This window comes from Pongo abelii, chromosome X, assembly GCF_028885655.2.
Source record: "Pongo abelii isolate AG06213 chromosome X, NHGRI_mPonAbe1-v2.0_pri, whole genome shotgun sequence".
Classification (NCBI taxonomy): Eukaryota; Metazoa; Chordata; class Mammalia; order Primates; family Hominidae; genus Pongo; species Pongo abelii.
In genome coordinates, this window is record NC_072008.2 from 27,664,100 (window position 1) to 27,670,099 (window position 6,000).

Sequence of the window (6,000 nt, forward strand, 5' to 3'; positions counted from 1 at the left end):
AAATGTGTATATGTACATATGTACATATATATGTATATGGTAATTTCCCTGATTTGTCATACACACATACACACACACACACACACACACACACACACACAATGGAATACTACTCAGCCATAAAACAGAATGAAATCCTGCCATTTGTGGCAACACAAGTGAACAATGGACGACATTATGTGAAGTGAAATAAGCCAGTCATAAAAAGACAAATACCACATGATCTCACTCATATGTGGAATCTAAAAAGGCTGATTTTATAGATTGAGAGAGTAGAATAGTGGTTACTAGAGGCTGAGGAGGGTAGAAAGGAGAGGGGGAATGGAAGAAGTTGGTAAATGGGTACAACGTTACAGTTAGACAGGCAGAATATTCTGGTGTTCTGTTACACAGTAGGGTGACTACAGCAAATAATAATATAGCATATATTTCAAGATAGATAGAAGACTTTGAATGTTGCCACCACAAAAAATTTATGTTTAAAGTCATGGATATGGTAATTTCCCTGATTTGATTGTTATATAATATATACATGCATTGAAGCATCATACTGTACACCATAAATATTTACAATTAATTTGAGGCTTTTTTGGCATGAGCTTTTGTCACTTTATTGTTAACCAATGAATATTATCCAAAATTAGACATGTAATTGTAACTTAATTGTACAAGACAAAATTATGCTAATGGTCAAAGCCTACTGGAATTTACCAAATACTCATTAGTGTGTTTTTACATTGACTATATGAACATGTGCTCAAGACTGCTAATGATAAGTTATAATTGGTTTCATCTCTTTGAAAATCCATATTGCAATTAGCCAGGCGTGGTGGTGCATGCCTGTAATCCCAGCTACTTGGGAAGCTGAGGCAGGAGAATCACCTGAACCCGGGAGGCGGAGGTTGCAGTGAGCTGAGATCATGCCATTGCACTCCAGCCTGGGCAACAAAAGTGAAACTCAGTCTCAAAGAAACAAACGAACAAACAAAAGGAAATCCATATTGTAAATGGTTCTTGTTTAGAAAAAATTCACACAGCCTTAAAAATGGATTAAATCAATTTTAATCCTAATCTACAAATAGATCATAAACAGCAAAATATATCTGATAATTTTCAAGCTATGGTAGTGCACATAATTGAAAATGAGGAAATCCAATGAAAGTTCAGGTTTTTATCTATTATGGCAATTGCTTTAAAGTGAACATTTATGTTTCAAAACATGAATAGTAAGGGTCCACCATCCATTCCTTTGATGTACTGCAAGTAGGAACATTCTCTTCCATAGGATTCTGAAGCACATGCACAACCATGATACAACAGTCACTTCAAGGTTAACCAAACCAGCTACGTTTTGTCCTACAAAGTTCAAAAAATATGTTAAATACAACCTTTCTTTTTCACAATGTCTGCCCAGATTAATCCTTTTAAAGTCAGCAAAATAAAAAAAGTACAAGTTATTTTCAGACACAACTTGAATCTACTGTATATGAAAATGTTTAATAAAATGTAAATTTTAATAGATAAATGTAAATTTGAGTGTGTAACACCAAATGGAAAGTAGATGAACCACACAGAGTAAACAAGGCTTTACGTTATCTCCAAATTTAGCTGTTTTACAGTAAACAAAGTATTAGAACATGTGAATATTAGAGCCTCCTAACTGGAAAGATTTCTTCAGTAAGATATAATTGAAATTAATATAAACTAAAATTATAATTTCTAAAATAGAATTAACAAACCAAATTTAAGTATTTTTAGTTAGATACTGGAAAAAAATAAGCACAGTGATCTAGAAACCAAATATACTAAAATGATTATGTAACTATCATATCAAGGTACAGACATTCTTCATATGCTATAAGGTTTGCATCTCTCTCTCTCTCTCTGACACACACACACACACACAGACACACACACACACACACACATACTCTCTCTCTCTTATTCTGTCTCTCACTCTTCCTCAGCCATACCACACCCCTCCAGGATGATAGTATACCAGTGAGGAGCTTACAATTTTAATATAAATCAAAATCCCACGGTTTGGTTCAATGAAAAGGCAGTTAAACATTTAGCACTTTAAGATATTCTGAGGGAAAATTAAATTTCAAAAGTATTACTCGATGATTGAGACTATCGTTATGAATTATAAAACATATAGCTTACACACTCCATTGTGTTTGAACAACTGGTCATCAGAGGTGTAGTAGTGAGGTAGTATTGTTGTCTCTTCCTCAGGACTGACGTTTTTATATGCTGCCCTTCCAGAAAGGTCCAGGTTTTAAAAAATAATTAAAATCAGTTACCAACAAATGTATACTTTCTTTTATTAATAATCTGTTTTTCTAAATCAGTCTATAAAAGAACAAGACTTTTAAAATCTTGCAGAGACTGTTTCATCAATAAACTCTGCTAGGGAACTACTACTGCTGTCCAAACCTCTGTGAAATGGTAGGCAAAAAAAGCCATCAAAGGATTACAGGAGATAATACACCAATCAATGTAGCTGTTAAAGATGACTGTGATTAGATAACCAAATGTCAAATATCCAATTAGGTAATTAAATTTGGATTAAAAAAACTAACCACCAGCTGTACATACATTATTAAATGTTCTAATCTCTTTCATGATTCATAGCCATATTCTACATAATGCTCCAAAACTGTCTACTGTGCTGCTTACCATCATTTTAAACACTGCCTAATCTGTATGATGGTGGAATTATGGCTATGGGCATGGCAGATATGAGAAGGGCACACTGAGAAAATGTGAGTGAGAGAGAATGTGGAAATATATACAGGTTAAATATGGAAGAGGCAAGGGAAATCCATTAAAATGTTCACCATTATCATTTAAAATGTGCATAGAACTGAAACCACACATACGCATTTGTCAGACATGCTAATTAGTGTTAATCTTCAACAGAAAAAAAAAAAGAGAAAGAATGTGAAAGGAGGCAATGGAACACCATTCTCCATTCCCTGGACCAAAAGAAAAAGAAAACCAAGTGTGATATCATACTGCCTTAATGTTGAAGAGTTCCCCTTAAATTTGTCTTTTAGCTAGCACAGTCAAACTGGTATAAGTGCTTTGGCGAGGTGGGATGCATTCCATCGTATCCGCAAAGGCCTGTTTTTCTCTGTTGGTGGTTCAGCTTATGCAGAACATATATGCAAAATAACAGCTCTCACATTGCTTCAAACTCCTCGATACACAGGTTTGTATTGCCTTGTCGAATCTGTCGCAGAGTCTTGTACTTATCACGGCCTGCTTTAACATTCTCAGCATGAAGAACATCATTTTGTGCCCAATACAGCTGGCAAATAACTTTTTGACCAGGTGGTGAAAACAGTTGGTTTGTGTGAGGTCTGGTTTTTTTGGGCTGCAGTATGTAGACAGCAAAGGTTATCCTACATGGCTTAAACTAAATAAAAAGGTGACACAGCAAGATGTTAAAAAAGTGAATCCTTTACAGTTCAAGTTTAGAGCTAAGGTCTTTCCTGAAGATGTTTCTGAGGAATTAATTCAAGAAATAACCCAGAGACTCGTCTTGCAAGTTTAAGAAGCCATCTTAAAGGATGAGATATATTGCCCGCCAGAAACTGCAGTTCTTTTGGCTTCCTGTGCTGTCCAAGCCAAGTATGGAGGTTATAATAAAGAGATTCATAAGCCAGGCTACCTGGCTAGCGATAGAATCCTACCCCAGCGTGTACTGGAACAACACAAACTAACAAAAGAACAGTGGGAAGAAAGAATACAGAACTGGCATGAAGAACATAGAGGAATGCTAAGGGAGGATTCTATGATGGAAAATCTATGAAGATTGCACAAGATCTAGAAATATATGGCGTCAACTATTTTGAAATAAAAAATAAAAATGGGGCCGGGCGTGGTGGCTCATGCCTGTAATCCAGCACTTTGGGAGGCCAAGGTGGGCAGATCACGATGTCAGGAGTTCGAGACCAGCCTGACCAACATGGTGAAACCCTGTCTCTACTAAAAATACTAAAAATTAGCCGGGCTTGGTGGCTTGGGCCTGTAATCCCAGCTACTCAGGAGGCTGAGGCAGGAGAATCGTTTGAACCCGGGAGGTGGAGGTTGCAGTGAGCCGAGATCGTGCCACTGCACTCCAGCCTGGGCGACAAGAGCGAGACTCCATCTCAAAAAAAAAAAATAAAATAAATATAAGAATAAAAATGAAAAGGGAACTGAATTGTGGCTAGGTGTTGATACTTTGAGTCTGAGTATTTATGAGCATGATGACAAGTTGACATCTAAAATTGGTTTTCCCTGGAGTGAAATCAGAAATATTTCATTTAATGACAAAAAAATTGTTATAAAGCCAATAGACAAAAAGGCACCTGATTTTGTTTTTTATGCACCTCGTCTGAGAATCCATAAGGGGATTTTGGCCTTATGTATGGGAAACCATGAACTATACATGCGAAGAAGGAAGCCTGATACTATTGAAGTACAACAGATGAAGTCTCAGGCTAGGGAGGGGGAACATCAGGAGCAGTTGGAAAGGGCACAGTTAGAGAATGAAAAGAAGAAAAGAGAAATAGCAGAAAAGGAAAGAATAGAACGTGAAAAGGAAGAGCTAATGGAACGTCTAAGACAGATTGAAGAACGGACAATTAAAGCCCAGAAATAACTAGAAGAACAGACTCAAAAAGCTCTAGAACTGGATCAAGAATGAAAACAAGCAAAAGAAGAAGCAGAGCGGCTTGAAAAGGAGCGTCGAGCTGCTGAAGAGGCAAAGTTTGCCATAGCAAAACAAGCTGCCGACCAGATGAAGAATCAGGAGCAGCTAGCAGCACTTGCTGAATTCACTGCCAAGATTGCACTTCTAGAAGAAGCCAAGAAGAAAAAGGAAGAGGAAGCTACTGAGTGGCAACAGAAAGCTTTTGCAACCCAGGAAGACTTGGAAAAGACCAAAGAAGAGTTAAAAACTGTGATGTCTACCCCTCTCCACCTCCACCACCAGTCATTCCTCCGACAGAAAACGAACATGATGAACATGATGAGAATAATGCTGAGGCTAGTGCTGAATTATCAAATGAAGGGGTAATGAACCATAGAAGCGAGGAAGAGCGTGTAACAGAAACACAGAAAAATGCACGTGTTAAGAAGCAACTTCAGGCATTAAGTTCAGAATTAGCCCAAGCCACAGATGAAACCAATTTGAGGCTTTTAATCTGATTTTTTTAAAGATAAATACGAACAATTATCATGTCATCTATAAATTTCAAAAAATAATGAAAAAGTATGTGTGAATAAATTTTTTCTTACGATATTTTAATTATATACTTTTTTTGAAATATTAAATTGGTAAAACCAAATTGTCAAATGTAGGGTGCATTAAAATATTGATAAATTAGATGAAAGATAAAATTTCAATGTTTATGTAAAATTTGGTTTTTAAAAATATACCATTCTTCCCATTTAGTTACTATTTCTCTATTTTATGTATTATACTCACTTGGAAAATTCTATCAATACAACAAAACAAATGTTTAATGTAAAACTTCAATCAAATTGACCATTATTTTGTCTTAAAAAATCAATTTATTTAATTTAGTCAATTTTTTAACTTCCTAATAATATTTTTTAAAAGAGACAACTTGATTTCAAGGTTTAATTTTGGGAGAAGATTAACGTCATGAATATTAAACCCCAATATTCATTATTTAGCAGGTTTATATTTAGAATTACATTGAGAGATTTAAAAAGCTGTAGAGAACATTAATGTAATCAATGGCAAGTGCAGAGCTAAATGATTTCTGTCAAATAATATTAGTGCATTTTGAAAGTTTCATAACCTTAATGTAATCAATGGCAAGTGCAGAACTAAATGATTTCTGTCAAATAATATTAGTGCATTTTGAAAGTTTCATAAATGCCTAAATTAAGGTAAGAGTCGTTTTAACTCTTTTGTCAAATATCTTCTATTTTCAATCAATACTGCTGTGTTATGCCTTTTAAGTTGACAGAATGAAT

At 35.4% G+C, this 6,000-nt stretch overlaps 1 pseudogene; it reads left to right on the forward strand.

Moving 5' to 3' along the window:
- Window positions 1–5,202, forward strand: part of LOC100441669 (radixin-like) — a 55,978-nt pseudogene extending 50,776 nt beyond the window's left edge.
- Window positions 5,203–6,000: the final 798 nt, after the last annotated feature.